At 34.9% G+C, this 16723-nt stretch overlaps 1 pseudogene across 1 annotated transcript; it reads left to right on the top strand.

Moving 5' to 3' along the window:
• Positions 1-226: 226 nt before the first annotated feature.
• LOC145947531 (proto-oncogene tyrosine-protein kinase ROS-like) lies at positions 227-14542 on the top strand (annotated as a pseudogene). Its single transcript, XR_014427194.1, has 9 exons — positions 227-370; positions 1929-2079; positions 10068-10146; positions 10275-10930; positions 11159-12588; positions 12752-12853; positions 13020-13237; positions 13540-14010; positions 14204-14542. The product of XR_014427194.1 is annotated as a proto-oncogene tyrosine-protein kinase ROS-like (transcript).
• Positions 14543-16723: the final 2181 nt, after the last annotated feature.

The raw sequence follows: 16723 nt of genomic DNA, 5'->3' as shown, positions 1-16723 counted from the left end.
AAATTACTATTTACTAGAATATTGTGATGGATCATATAAAGATATATTAAAGTGTAGTATTGGAAGACAATAAAGCGATTCGCAAACTAGATTCTAAAGAATTTATCGAGCACATAATAAAGTATCGAGTCGATTAGATCAAATTTGAATCATCCATAGAATAATAAAGAAACAATAGTGGTGACTAAAAATTGAGCGCCAATATTCACCAAAGGAAGATATTATTATGTTTAAGATGAGATTATGCGTTTTATTGAAAAGTTTAATGCTGGTGAAAGCAGCTATCGCGATTTTGACAAAGAATCATACCGTTCCGGACAACTTTCGGGAAAAGTGTCTTTCCATGTGCCCGGATTTAAATTTCACGCAGGTAAAAGATTTTCTTCGCTTTATTGAAAAACAATTGAATGTTATTACACGTAATAGTGCAGTTTATTTGAGTAACTAAAACGTGTAATATAATAATATTACATACTCTCTGTATAATAAAATAAAACTATACAAAAAACTAAAAAGTGTGATGCAATAAGAAAGGATGTATAAAGTTTGAAAATTTTATTTTCTTTATAAATGGATGTATAATAAAGTACAAAGTTAAACTTAATTAAAAAATATTAAAATTTGACTGTATTATGTTTATTTTTCTATTGTTATTATTTTAAGAATAATAATTATTAATATTAATGAGATTTTCTGTTAATTTTTCACTATTTTCGTACACACATACATACATACATATAAATATGACACTTAAATTAAGTTTTATGTGATTTCTCATCAATTTGTAAAAAGATCTTATTTACTTTATTAAATATTTATAATTATTCAATGGTATAATAAGACTCGTAAATTAATTTTTATTTAAATAAATTAATTCAAAGAATCAGCGTCATTTTGATGTGTCAAGGATAGTTGCATTTGTGCTATATACATATAAAGGAATGTCGACTATATTGGTATAATAAAATTCAAATTGTATCAATTAACTTTATAAGGCCAATAGTTAAATGAACAATATACGTAACAGCAATCTATTCCAATCTAACTAATAAAAATTTATAAATGTATATATATATATATATATATATATATATATATATATAATATTCATAGTATATCCATTTATATAGCCATATGAATATAGATATCCATATAAATAATAATAAGTGGAATATGCTCATATTTTATATATCGGGGTAATGTCAGTCAAAAGTTTATGGTATCGTGTTTTTCAGAATTTGTTTGCGTTAAAAGATATAACCATAATCAAAAAGAATTTTGACAAGATTTTAAGTACAAAAATTTATATAATTTCTATAATCACACACATACACATAAAAGAGAATATTTTAAACATTTTTATTCTTGAAATACAAACGATATTATTGAAATTTTAATCATAATGGACGGATTATTAAAAAGTAAACTCCCTTTTATTTTAAAAAGTTAACTAACAATTGCAAAAAAACTAAATCATTAGCTATAACTATCAGCAAAATCGTTTCAGGAATCGAAGAGAGTAACATTTTCATATGTCATTTATTAAAAAAGAAACGATTATGAATTCTTATTAAATAATCCTTATTCTGCCTATTCTGCGTGACTTTCTTTTTAATATAAGAATCATGTTTGATATTTCGCAAGAAAATATGTTGAATAATTGGAATAAATATTTTACAAATGAAATTACATAATATTTAACACATTATAAATGAGGAATGGAATTATAAATAAAAATATCAAGCTAATATTATTACAAAACAAAAAATTTTATGCTCATTTTAGTTATTTCGACATATATGTTATTTTTTATGGTAATCTTATTTATATATATTTCTATATATACTATTTTATTTATCATTAAAGATACCGTGGAATTTCTGGCTAGCTGCCTTACTTATTTTTTTTATATGTTATATTTTATTCAGGATATTCCAGTGCCCGAAAACAACAATCATCTCATTTTACGAAATCTCCAGCCGGATCAGAATTATTCTGATAGCGTGACTATAAGAAATGAAGTCGATGAAGTCGATGAAGTTACATTTGCAAATATGTCCATGAACCCAGAATCTATTGGTAAGATGCAATGAATATATAGAATGTTAATAAAAAATTAACAAAATATTTACAAGTTGTTTGTATAATGTAAATTCAAGAAAGAGTGAAAATTAAATTTAAAAAAATATTAAACCATTTTCTAATAACAAGGATAATATAAAAGGGTACCCCCAGTTAAGATAGTCAAAATGACCTCATCTTAAAAAGAGAAAATTAACTGCCTGTTCATATGTATATACTTATAACAAAATTTTCTATAATGTTCCCACCTCACATTTCCTCATCCCCCCTTTAATAACGAAAAAAATCGCTAATTTTGCTTAATATTTTTTTTCTCAAATCCTATCTAAGAAAAAATTATTTAAAAAATTGAGTGTGTAAATATAATAAAATTGCATTTTTACAATTTTTTTCAATGTTTAGGAGACCTATCTTCTTATTTAAAAAAAATCCTAAATGTGAAAAATTGTAATATTTTCGTGCTTGAAAGGGCTTCAGTTCCAATTTTTTCTGTGAATAATATATTTTGATATTTTCAATTTTCACGAATTTTTTCAGATTTTTTGGAATGGTGCGCCCCTAAATTGGCAAAATACCGTATTTTTAGTGATTTTTGATCATTTTTGCTGTTAAAAAACTTCGCAGACCTTTTAATTATCTTCAAATCTTCAAAATTATTTATTCGTATCCAACAAATATGATAATCAATACATTTTTTGCACCTTATAATTTTTTTAACAAATAACTACATTTTTTACTTGGAACTGATAAGTATTTATCACTTATAATTATAGGTATATCATATGTATATCATTTATAATACAATTATATATGTGTATATATACATATCTGTATACATATACATGTAGGTTTACGGATTTGATTTCAGACGGGAGAAGAATGTCTTTAAAAAGTTGAATTTATATACAGATTCAGATAATTTTATTTCTACTCAGATAACACGTACTTTTGCCTTCGCGGAATTCGGCGCTCTGTTCTGAAAACTCGCGAGAGACGATCTATAGCCTCGCTATGCCCCGCGCGGGCCAATCAGGAAGCGACACGTCGAGTGTTCGAAATCGCACGCTTAACTGTCGCACGGTAAAAACAAGGGCAAGAACTGCCTCAAAAACAAATACGAGCTCAAGACAATAGACCTACAGACAATAGAGATACAATAAACTCCGGCCGCGACCGGTTCGTAAACACGCCCGAGAAATAATCTAACATACAAAGCAATTCGAAACGAAAACGAAATCAAACGAAAAATTCTCGATTCCTATATTCGGCCATCCTGCGCTGATATCTGTCCTCAGATATTCTCAGCTTCGTCGTCGGTTGTTATTTCATCTTCTTCATTTATCCAACGCTTCATGTATTCGGCCGCGGTGGATGTCTCATAAGGCTCTTCATGTGCGCCCACCTTCTCGACGATATAGCGGTCATTCCGCAATATCCTTTTAACTCGATACGGGCCGAAATACTTGTGCGCGAACTTCAACCCAGGATTAGCCTGCGTTCTTTTGATCGCAACCAGGTCGCCTATTGTGTAAGACGTAGCCGGCTTCCTTCGTTTGTTAAATCCTCGGCGATTCTCCCGCTGTGTCTGCCGGATAACTTCCTTGGCTTGTCTCCTTATTTCATCGCGATTCTCTTCAAATATGGAAATTAGCTCCTTCTCCACCAATTCTCGGATGGAGACGTCGCCCCTCATTTTGATATCCGTCCCGAACAGTAACCTGAAGGGCGTCGTCCCAATGCTCCTATGTTGCGTGGCATTTAAATATTTTTGCGCTATATTCAAATGTTTATGCCACTCTTCTGGTCGGAGGGCGGACAACTTTGTCACTAGCGGAATTAACGTCCGGTTGACCCGCTCGACTTGCCCGTTGGCCCTGGGCATTCCCGTCGTGGTGAGGACATGTTGCATTCCCTCCGCCTTGCAATATTCCTGAAAATCGTTGGAGGTGAACGCGGACCCGCGGTCCGAAATAAGCCTCCTCGGATTTCCAAAAACATGCGACTGTCTTGTTAAGTACGCCAACACCTCCGCTGCGTTCACCGTCTTAACAGCGTAAAGCCAGACAAACTTCGAAAACGCGTCTATTACCGCCAGTATGTATCGATACTGTTTCCGCGTCGAAGGGAGCGGTCCCAGGTGATCGAGATGGAACGTGTCCAAGGGAGCCTCTCCCTTCTCGATGGGATGCAACATTCCCTCCCTCTTACCATACTTTCTTTCGGCTAGAATACACGACACGCAGTTCCGAACGACTTTTTCGACTTTCGCTTTCAAGTCTGGTATCCAGTAATCTTTCGCGACTATACGCTCAGTTTTACCCGCCGATATATGACCTTTATCGTGCACTATCGGATAACTTGCGTGTGCATCGGTCGGGGAATCACCATCCGCTCCTCGTCGCTAGTTAATTTATATAAAATTCCTGCTCGCATTACAAAATTATCAGTCTTTCTCGCCTCAACCAGCTCAATAATTTCTCGCAAACTAACGTCTTCGCGCTGAGCTTTCCGAATTCGCGTTACTATATTATCTTCGCACTCATTCCACATACACGCAGGCAACGGATTTCGGGTTAGCGCGTCCACGTGCGCCATCGCTTTCCTAGGGCGGTGCTCGATCGTATAATTAAATTCTTCCAACTGCAGAGCCCACCTCGCCACGCGTATGCATAAATCTTTCTTACTCATCGTAAGGCTGAACGCTTTACAGTCTGTCAATATCCTAAAAGGAATGCCTATTAAATACACGCGAAACTTTTTCAAGGCTTTACTGACTGCGAGCACCTCGAGCTCATAGCTGCTATACTTTTCTTCAGCACTAGTCGTACGACCGCTAGCATAATAAACGGGACGTAATAAATTATTATTATCATATTGCAACAAAATAGCGCCGTAACCGTATTTTGACGCATCGGTGTGGAGCTCGGTGGTCGCATTTATTTGATATATTTTAAGGACGGGATTGTTTACCAGAGCGGCCTTTAGTCCGTTAAACGCGTTCCTCTCTTCCTTCTCGAATCGGAAAACAGCATTTTTTCTTAATAGGTTCGTCAAGGGTCGCGCAATCGACGAATAACTACAAATAAATTTACGGAAATAACCGGATAGCCCTAAAAAACCCTGAACCTGCTTCACATTCTTCGGCTCAGGAAATCTCGTGACCGCGTCCGTTTTTGTCGCCGACGGCCGTATGCTACCCGATTCTATTTCGTGCCCTAAGAATTCGATCTTACTTTTTAAAAATTGACATTTCTTCCAATTTATTGCTAATCCCGATTCACTCGCCCTGTCGAATATCCGTTTAAGTTTTTCCAAGCCCTCTTCGCAATCTCCCGACGGCACGATCAAGTCGTCCATGTACGTCAGTACTGTCCCGTCGCTAATAAAGTCTCGGAACGTCGCGTTAACGAATCTCTGGAAAACGGCTGGTGAATTACATAAGCCAAACGGCATTTTAAGAAACTCGTACTGCCCGTCAGGCGTAATGAATGCCGTATATTTTCTACTGTCCCCGTCCACCTCAACGTGAAAAAACCCGTTTTCCAGATCTAAGGTCGTAAATATTCTCGCGCTCTGCAATCGATCCAGCTGATCGTCGATCAGCGGCAGGGGATAACGGTCCTTTATTATTTTCAGATTTAAATCGTCGGTAATCTACGCACAATCTATACGTGTCGTTCTTTTTCTTCACAAGCACCACGGGGCTCGCATACTCCGATAACGACGGCCGCACCACATCCTCGCTCATCCAATCGCCTATCTGTGTTTTTATTATTTGCTTCTCCCGCTCGGAACATCTCCGCGCTCGCTGATACACAGGCTCATCGTCCCTAAGAACTAATCGCATTTTTACATCCACACCGCGTGTTTTATTTGGCGTATAATTTCGTATCATGTTCTCCAACGCGTCTTTATTTTTATCGTCAAGGTGTAAGGTGTCAAATTTATTCGCTTCATACTTATAGTCGATCTGAAACACTTCCGGTGATTTTGACAATTCCGAATCCGAACTTGGCCTCAAAACTAACGCCTCATTATTTATTAAAATTTCTACAGTTCTTAGAAAATCGGCTCCAATAATTAGATCGCATGAGCCCATCGGAAACTACCCGTATTTTCATCAAATACACGCTATCGTCTATATGAACGTCGGCCTCGAACTCGCCTAATGTCTCATTACCGTCCGAGCCTATACCGCGGAAATAGATTTTGTTCTCTTGTAGCGGAACGTTCAATCGACTATGGCAATCCGCACGCATCAAGCACATATCGCTTCCGGTATTTACCATCGCCCGGACATCACAACCACCGACACGCACGTCTTTATAATATTTTTTATCGCAGAGTTCGCTCACCGCACAACTATCTTTAGCGCTCGCTTTTCCGGTGCACCTCGCCGCTACGTGCCCGCGCTCGCCGCACCGGAAACACTTCACTCCACTTTCTTTTGTCGGACAGTTCGCACTGATGGGATTTTGTCCGCCGCAATTGTAGCACCGTCGTGGTTTCTGCGCCTCGCCGTCGCCTCTCCGCTGCCTCGCTCCTCCCTGAGATCTCGCGTCGCCGTCCGGTTGTCCCATCGGGGCGGCCGTGCCATCTTTCTGCCCCTTCGGCCGGAGGGTCACCTTCTCGAATGCCCGCAACAAGGATGCCGTCGTCTCAAATCCCTGGATCCGCGCTTGGTTTTGCAGATTCAGATCCGTGATTCCGTCAACGACGTAATCAACGAGATCGCTTTCCTCGACCGGCACCCTATTCGCCAGAATTACCTTATCATGTAGGTACGCGCCGAAGGCCTCGCCTTTCCTCCAGATTCGCCCCTCAAATTCTTTTCTGCGCGCCACTTTATTCGGGCGGTGGTCGAACACGCCCTTCATTTCAGCTAAAAGATCGTCTGCTGACATCTCGATGTGTTCAGGTTTCGAACGAAACCACTTGGCCGCCTTTCCTTTGAGGCGCGAACCTATTAGTATCTTAACCATCTCATCTCGCAACCTATAGGTAGTCGCGAGGAGACGCACCTGCCTCTCCCAGACGCTCCAGGAGTCGTTGGCCCCGTCGAAATGCGACAACAATTCGGCAATTGCTGTTATGCCGACTCGCGCCGTCGCTCGCATCGTCTCCGTCCATCTCTCACTCTCCTGGCCACGCTCGGTCTCTCGCTCTCTCTCTCTTGCCCGAAGAAGCTCGGTCTCCCGTCGCGCCAACGCGAGCTCTCGCTCTAGGAGTTCTCTCTCTCTCCTGAGCATGTCCATCTCCCGCCGCGCTATCTCCGTCTCACTCACGCCGGCTGCCACGGATGCATCTTGTTCCTCATCGTGCAACAGATTATTCTGCACATCGTTTTCCGGCCCGCCGAGCCAATCGCCCGCAGGATCCGCTTCCAATAATCGGCTAATCAATTCATTTTTCGCTCCGGTCGTACTTAGCCCTAAAGTCCTTAGCTTCTCCTTAAGCGCCGGGACCGTTAAACCGGAGGCATTCTTTGTAGGACTCATTACCTCTCGTCGACTCACTCAGTGTCAACCTTGCCTTCCACTCTATTGCACTCAGCACTCTCAGGCAACGCTATCGCACTCGGTACCACTGCAGCTCGCTATTGTCTCTCACAGTTCAATCGCGGCTCGAGCCCCCAAAAATTTGTAGGTTTACGGATTTGATTTCAGACGGGAGAAGAATGTCTTTAAAAAGTTGAATTTATATACAGATTCAGATAATTTTATTTCTACTCAGATAACACGTACTTTTGCCTTCGCGGAATTCGGCGCTCTGTTCTGAAAACTCGCGAGAGACGATCTATAGCCTCGCTATGCCCCGCGCGGGCCAATCAGGAAGCGACACGTCGAGTGTTCGAAATCGCACGCTTAACTGTCGCACGGTAAAAACAAGGGCAAGAACTGCCTCAAAAACAAATACGAGCTCAAGACAATAGACCTACAGACAATAGAGATACAATAAACTCCGGCCGCGACCGGTTCGTCAACACGCCCGAGAAATAATCTAACATACAAAGCAATTCGAAACGAAAACGAAATCAAACGAAAAATTCTCGATTCCTACATACATACGCAATATACATTGTATACATAATGTATACCTATTGTATACGTATTGTATAACATTGTACACACACACACACACACACACACACACACACACACACACACACACACACACTCACACATACAACGAATATTGTTTTATTTTAAAAAATAATGTAAACACTCTAGCTATTGAAGCTGAAGAAAAAAATTGGAATAGAAAAACTGTACCATTTCAGCAATTATCATCAAATGAATTATTAGACTTTCCAGAAATGACATTGGAAGACTTGGAAGTATTTTTTACAGGTACCTATAAATTGTCACAATCTGTTTCTTATTTGGCAGAAATGTTAGAAGAAGACAATTCTCTTCCTTTAAGTTATTTAAAAGAAAGGCCAGATATAATTAGGTTCGAAGTGAGATCAAGACACAAAAATAGTAAAAGTTACAGATGTTATGTGCATTATAAGCCTGATAGTGTCGGAATCAATGGTATTAAGCGATATTGTTGTAATTGTGCGAATGGGAACAGAACAGTAGGATGTTGTTCACATGTAGCTGCTATTATTTATTATTTATCTTGTGCTAGATATTTGTCAAAAATTATACGCCCAGCAGATGTATTAACAAAACTATTTAATGAGGAAATAAGTTTAATAATTAATGAGGACAGCGATGAAGATTAGTTACATATTTACTTAATATAATAGAAAATAAAACAATATTCGTTGTGTGTGTGTGTGTGTGTGTGTGTGTATACAATGTTATACAATACGTATACAATAGGTATACATTATGTATACAATGTATATTGCGTATGTATATGTATACAGATATGTATATATACACATATATAATTATATTATAAATGATATACATATGATATATAATTATAAGTGATAAATACTTATAAGTTCCAAGTAAAAAATGTAGTTATTTGTTAAAAAAATTATAAGGTGCAAAAAATGTATTGATTATCATATTTGTTAGATACGAATAAATAACTTTGAAGATTTGAAGATAATTAAAAGGTCTGCGAAGTTTTTTAACAGCAAAAATGATCAAAAATCACTAAAAAATACGGTATTTTGCCAATTTAGGGGTCGCGCACCATTCCAAAAAATCTGAAAAAATTCGTGAAAATTGAAAATATCAAAATATATTATTCACAGAAAAAATTGGAACTGAAGCCCTTTCAAGCACGAAAATATTACAATTTTTCACATTTAGGATTTTTTTTAAATAAGAAGATAGGTCTCCTAAACATTGAAAAAAATTGTAAAAATGCAGTTTTATTATATTTACACACTCAATTTTTTAAATAATTTTTTCTTAGATAGGATTTGAGAAAAAAAATATTAAGCAAAATTAGCGATTTTTTTCGTTATTAAAGGGGGGATGAGGAAATGTGAGGTGGGAACATTATAGAAAATTTTGTTATAAGTATATACATATGAACAGGCAGTTAATTTTCTCTTTTTAAGATGAGGTCATTTTGACTATCTTAACTGGGGGTACCCTTTATTCTGTCGAAAAGAGAGAAAAAATGTATACACTGTATGTAAAATAAAGCAAAATTTGGATAAAACCATCGTTTTCATTGTTTTTCTTGTTTGTTTTAAATCAGTTGCAAATAATATACTTCTGATTTGTGAATCAATAGGAAATTTTAGAAAAGAGTTTAGCACTTTATTGCAAGCTTTTTTGATTATAACTTAGCAATTACTTTTTTAACATAAGGCTTGAAACACATACACACACACATACACAAGAGTTTTATGTTATTTCATTATTTTAAAAACTTGCTATGTTAATTTTTTTACATATGTTTATTTTTTCTCTATTTCTTTATATTTATTGCACGTTAAATTATTATTAATTTTTAATTTACCGAGATAATCAACTTAAACATATTAATATGTACCACCTTAAAATCTCTAGAAAAAATTCCGAGCGAGCCAAGAGCATTTGTAGAGTTCAATGGATTTCTAAATGAAAAAATCAACATTTCTGTGACATTCAGATGAAGAATCTAAGTTTTTAGTCTATATCCTATTTTTCCTTAAAATTTAACATAGACATATATACAATAAAAATATTAATTCTGTTAAAAAATTATTAAATATGAAAAGGCTAAAATTTGTCTTACAGATGGAACCAACCTGAATTTGCAAATGAAGTGACACAAGTACATATACAGTGCAATGTTGTTTCATCGAAAACCTAAAAAAGATTCAAATCTGTGCCGACAAAACTATTTTACCTACAATGGAGTGCACACAGTATAATCTAAAACCTAATACAATGTATTATTTTCGAGTACGAGCGCATACTAAAGCTGGTCCTTATACAGATTTAATGACCGTATCAACGACGCACGAAAATCCGATACCTCAATTATTGATTACAGTGAATAATACCATTGCAATATGGGATCTGGATTCAAGAACCTACGTCAATCTCTTTACCCTTAATAGCAATGTTAATATAATAGATGTCGCTTATTCTGTAGCAGAACATAAAATTTATTGGATTCAGTCGATTAGTAATGAGCAAGTGTATATACAAGAGTTAATGATAGGGGATATGAATAAAAATAATATTACAAAAATAACTAGTTTAAAAGGAAATTCACACAATCTCTGCATCGACTGGATAGGAAGAAATCTATATTGGATGGAATATGACGGGTTAATGAATTACATTATAAAGCTGGACTTAACAAAGTGGCAAAATGGCATAATCAAATATGATAAGATCTTGAGCAGAAACATTTCTTATTTAACTATACAGCCGTCTGTGGGGTACGTTATTCACTTGAAAAAATAAACACTTTTGTGTCTTTCAGTTAAGAATTTATTTTATTTTCTAATTTTGCAGTAATATACTATGATTTTGTAATAAAGATATAAAAAATCATAAAATCATTAATTATCATAAAATTGTAAGAACTTAAGTTTATTATTTTTTTAAATTCACGTTTAAAAATATATTTTATAATACACATATATAATATTATATATATTTTCCAGATTTTTATACTGGATAGAAATGTTATCAGATATGCAGTTGGTAATAATGAAATCGGATCTTGATGGAAAAAATGTGCAATCTTTTTTAAAAACCAATATGACCTTCTGTCCATACAATGTATCACTTTTAAAATTTCATAATTATATAAAGCTTGACATCACAAATACAGAGGAGCCGCTAATATACTGGCTAGATAAACATGAATTATTTGTGGCGAACATTAAAATAAATAAATGTAATTCAATTTCAATCGCTGAAATTGGCACGAAGTTTGCGTCATATATTATAATTGATAAAACAAATATTTATGTAAATAGACGTAATGTAATTACATCAAGTACTCATCTTTATACTTTAAAAAAGACGTATGCACTTGTCGACAGTGAAAAAAACGCATCTAAACACGTGCAAATAATAAAAAGCACGGATTACTTTACTCCCATGATATCGTTTGGTAAATCATCCTCCTTACAACCATATCCTCGGAAGGAATGCCTTATACCTGATGAAAAAATTTATAATATTACAATAATAAAAATAACAGCGAACAGTATTGTTTTGAAATTTAATACGACAGAATCGACTCGCAAGCACAAATGCAAAAATAACGTACCAACTACTAAATATATTATCTATGTAAGCTGTTTGAATAATAACCTCGATAACAAGTTCGATGAATTCTATATGCAGACATACGAGCGACATTATAAAATTCAGAATTTAACACCGTTTACAAAATACAAGCTGAAGCTAGCTGTGAGCAATTTTTACTCTGATCAATTGTCGATGGACCTATAATTCAGCTCGGAAGAAGTACTGAAAACTAACGTGGGCAAACTTAATGCACCGGAAAATGTAACGGTTCAGGTTTTGACGCCCACTACAGCGGCAGTTTATTGGATGCTACCCACGAAACTGAATTGTACGACAGTGACTTATAGAGTATATTGGGAAACAATTAACTCGGTGAACAGCACGCAACCGATAGAAAAACCATTTATTAATAATAAAGTAGACAACAAATTTTTTACAATAATCCAATCGTTGCTGCCAGAACAGAAATACTTAGTATATGTACGTGTGTATCCAGCCAACTACACCAATCTCTATAATGACAGTTTGAGCAAAACCGTGTACACGTACTCGGAACCGAACAGTATAACTTTGAGCGCAGTTAGCATAAACAATATGAATATTTCGTGGATTCCTAGCGTTAATCTGACGATACATTATATACTGGAATACAAAAATGATGCGATGCAAAAGTGGCAATTCGCAGATAATTTTGAGACGAGTAATGAGACAGTAATGTATTATATAGAAAACTTGCTACCGGCAACTTTATACAAGTTTCGTTTGATCCTAACATATCCTGAGTACGAGAACTTTACATGGCCATCTGATGAAAGATTTATTTTTCAAACACTTGGTAAGCAAGTACGATAATATGTAGATATTTTAATATGATCTGTTTACTTGACATATAAATATATTACTGAATTTTAAGAATTAAATATTTTTAATGATAAAATTATAAGTAGAAATATTCAAATACGACAAGAAAATTAAAACTATATTTTTATGTAACAAAGGTGATGATTCGATAATTCGAGCTACGCAATATAATCTAACATTGATGTTAAGCCTTGCTGCTATCTCTATTGTAATCTGCATCTCCTACATTACTTATTGTTGTAAGTACTCGTATATTTGTAACATTTTCTTTATTTACAGATTATGATTGATATGTAGTAAGTAAAGAGTTTTTCTAAAAAACTGTTAATTTACTTGTTAAGAGAGCAACTTAAAATTTGCAATGCAAATAATATTATACATAAATATATTATAACTTTATAACAGTACACCGACAACGCAAAAAAGGTAACGAGCAAATTTTGCCTTCGATAATGCCCAACATGGAATTAGCGATTCTACATGAGTTACCTATCGGAAACGTTCAGTTCAATACGCTATACAGTCCTGAGTTGCAATATAATTTAAATAAATCTATGCTGACTAAAATCAAACATGAACAAATCACACTAACGCAACTTCTTGGCAGCGGCGCATTCGGAATGGTAAAATTTTCGTAACGTCATATTTTAAGCCATTAATATTTAGATATAGAAATGAGAAATACACATTTCTTACAATAAAACTTACAGTGAAAATTACAGTAAAATTTATATAAATCAATTCTTTAAAAGAGCTAGTAAAACAATAATTTTTATGAGACATACATATGCACTTTATTCTATTTTGTTGAATTATTTAAAATAAAACAAAATATATATGTATAATGTTATACAAATTAAAATTTTTTTTTTTTTTATTAAACATTATTTTAATAAACGTTACATTAATTTTCAATATTTCGTAGGTGTTTCAAGGAAAGGTCAAGGATTTGGAAGACCCGGGATCAGAGACATTTGTTGCCATAAAAATGTTAGGAAAGTATGATTCCCTGGAAAAAAAAGAGAAATTCTTGCAAGAGGCTAGGCTTATGAATCACTTTAGACACAAACATATCTTAAGATTACTAGCTGTCTGCTTAGACGAGGATTCTCCATTACTCGTGTTGGAATTAATGGAAAGAGATCTGAAACAATATTTGAGAGAGTGTCGAATATTACAACCTTCTGATTTACCCGCGTTGCGTCTACAAGACTTGCTCGCTATGTGCGAAGATGTTGCGCGAGGCTGTTGTTATTTGGCAGAGCTGCGCTTTGTGCATAGAGATCTCTCGTGCCGTAATTGTTTATTGTCTGCGAGAGATCGTGAAAATCGTATTGTCAAAATCGGCGATTTCGGACATGCTAGAGATATTCACAGGAATGGCTATTATCGCTCGGTAAATGCAATTAATTAAAAAGGATGAAACTTTTTGAACGTGTAGTTCTATATTTATATTTTTGCGTTTTTATGATATTATATATAATTTTACATCGAAGAATTTAAAAGAAATAAGAACTATATATATATATATATATATATATATATATAAATTAAATAAAAGATTTAACTTTGCTAAAATTATATTTTAGAAAGGAGAAGAACCGCTTCCTGTTCACTCGATGGCACCGGAATCCCTAGTGGACGGAAAATTTACTTCTCAGAGCGATGTTTGGTCATTCGGAGTACTAATGTGGGAGATTACATCGTTAGGTGAGCAACCTTACTCTACCAGAACTAATGTCGAAGTAATGGATTATGTACGCACGGGAGGCAGATTGCAGATACCTCTCAACTGTCCATTTTTGTTATACCAGCTGATCCAACGTTGCTGGAGTGCAGCGAATGACAGACCAAATTTTAAATTTTGTCTGAACGATATTATAAATCTAAGAAGCGACATAACGGACGCAGAATTGCATCCAATATGAATATTATCTAGTCGGCACAATTAATTAATTATTTGAACATGTGTACATTAAAGAGAAATGAATATTTGCACATTTATTTGAGATATTTGAAAATATGTCTGTATTAGACATCTCTATATATGTTTGTATGTAAATTGTTATTTTATATATAAATTGAGAATTAAATAGGCTATATAGGAGCCGTACGCGGATTTCGGTGCGTTGATTCCAACGAAATTTAATTTTTCGTTGGAATTAAATACTTGTGCACGGGGCACGAATCTTTTATTTAATTCTCCTACCTATTTAATTCTCAATTTATATTTAATATAAAAGGAGCCTTTAAATTCTTAATGTTTAGATTACGCCGGCTGAAAAAGGCATTCACAAATAGTTATACAAAGTCGAAGGAGAAAAGTATTGTTTCGAAGGGTCTGAATAGCTTAGAGGTAAGAGCAGTCGCCCGGCAAGCGAAAGACTCGGGTTTGATTCCCGATTCAGCGACTTTCGGACCAATATTTTTCTCGCCTATATTTCTTTAGGGGGGTCAGAGGGGATAATCGGAATTAAAAATCTCGAGTCGAGATTATTCCGAAAAATGTCTTGGCAACGTACCAAGCAAAAATTCGTGCCCCGTGCACAAGTATTTAATTCCAACGAAATATTAAATTCCGTTGGAATCAACGCACCGAAATCCGCGTACGACTCCTATATAGCCTTATTTAATTCTCAATTTATATCTATATATATAAAATCCCTATTCTGTCTGTCGTTGAATTGATCGGGTACTTCCCGACATGCTAGAAACATCAAATTTCGCATCGTGATAGGGGTCCACCCCCAGGTAATGGGAAAATTCTTCAAATCTTTAATTTCGGTCCAGGGGCGCAGTCAGGGGCCTTATTGCGCCATAGGATTAATATGGGAAAAAACTTCAATCTGACCTAGGAGGTTAAAATTTTGTACATTGATAGCGGTACCCTCATGAAAATTTACAATTGAGCACCATTGAATAATAACCATTGGAAAACGATTGGAAGAACCTGGCTCATTGGTTAAATGGTGACAATACAATTGATCAATGGTAACGAGTCATTATTTATATAGTTACCATTCAATTCGTCAATTACCATTTTCTACTGCCAATAGTGACGATTCAATTGGTCAATGGTGAAGATTGCACAGCGTAATGGTGATGATCGAATTGAGTACTGTTAATCATGTAATTTCTGCATCATAACCAATCTATTGACAAATTCCATTGCGATTATGGATGTGATGGAGTAAGTCAAGTAAGAAGCATAATATATTAAATACATACATAATTTATTTTGCATTATATAGAAGCATATGCTTCGCGCACGCGCCGCCGCGCTCTATACATCACCTGAATTTTCGTACATATCGATATAGGTATATCCGACGCGCACGAATATTTAGGGAGAAAGCATGCGCGTCGGATATATATCGATACGTACGAAAATTCAGGTGGAAAAAGGGATTCATGGCCCCTATAGTATGTACATCAGAGTTATAAATAAATTAACATTTTTAATTTTTTAACTCTCAAAATACGTATACATATTATACAATTATACTTTTACACTCAAGTTCTGTTGTACAGTTATACAGTTTACAAGTATATGTCACCGTGTGTGTGAAATCCCTATAAAAATTTACCTTTAAAAAAAAGGTAAAAAAAGGCGCCTAGTATGGGCACGCCAGTAGTGAAAAATTACCCATTGCAAACCCATGTGTAGAATCGTATGAAAAATCAGTCATTGCAAACCCATGTAGAATTGTAATATAAAAAATTACCTATTGCAAACCCATGTAGATCGTACTACAAAAGTAATAATATAAAAAAAAATTGCGCGCCAAGTGAAAGTAGAAACTTTTGTACTAGTGGAAAATTTAAGTTGCAAACCTATAGAGTCGTATAATGAACCAGTGAAAAATTTAAGTTGCAAACCCATGTAGAATAGTATAAAAATTAAAAAATTATTAAAATTAATACAAATAAAAAAAAATTAACAAATTTTAATTTAAAAAACTAGGCACTGCTAAATTTCAAAATTAATTTTAGCATATTGTTTAATTTAGCAGTGCCTAGTTTTTTAAATTAAAATTTCTTAATTTTTTTTTATTTGTATTAATTTTAATAATTTTTTAATTTTTATACTATTCTACATGGGTTTGCAA

The sequence above is a fragment of the Prenolepis imparis genome, unplaced genomic scaffold, assembly GCF_030444845.1.
Source record: "Prenolepis imparis isolate NDT839.2.m4 unplaced genomic scaffold, iyPreImpa1.0 SCAF_96, whole genome shotgun sequence".
Taxonomy (NCBI): domain Eukaryota; kingdom Metazoa; phylum Arthropoda; class Insecta; order Hymenoptera; family Formicidae; genus Prenolepis; species Prenolepis imparis.
The sequence above is the reverse complement of the archived record's forward strand: the minus strand, read 5'-3'. Positions and strand labels throughout refer to the sequence as shown.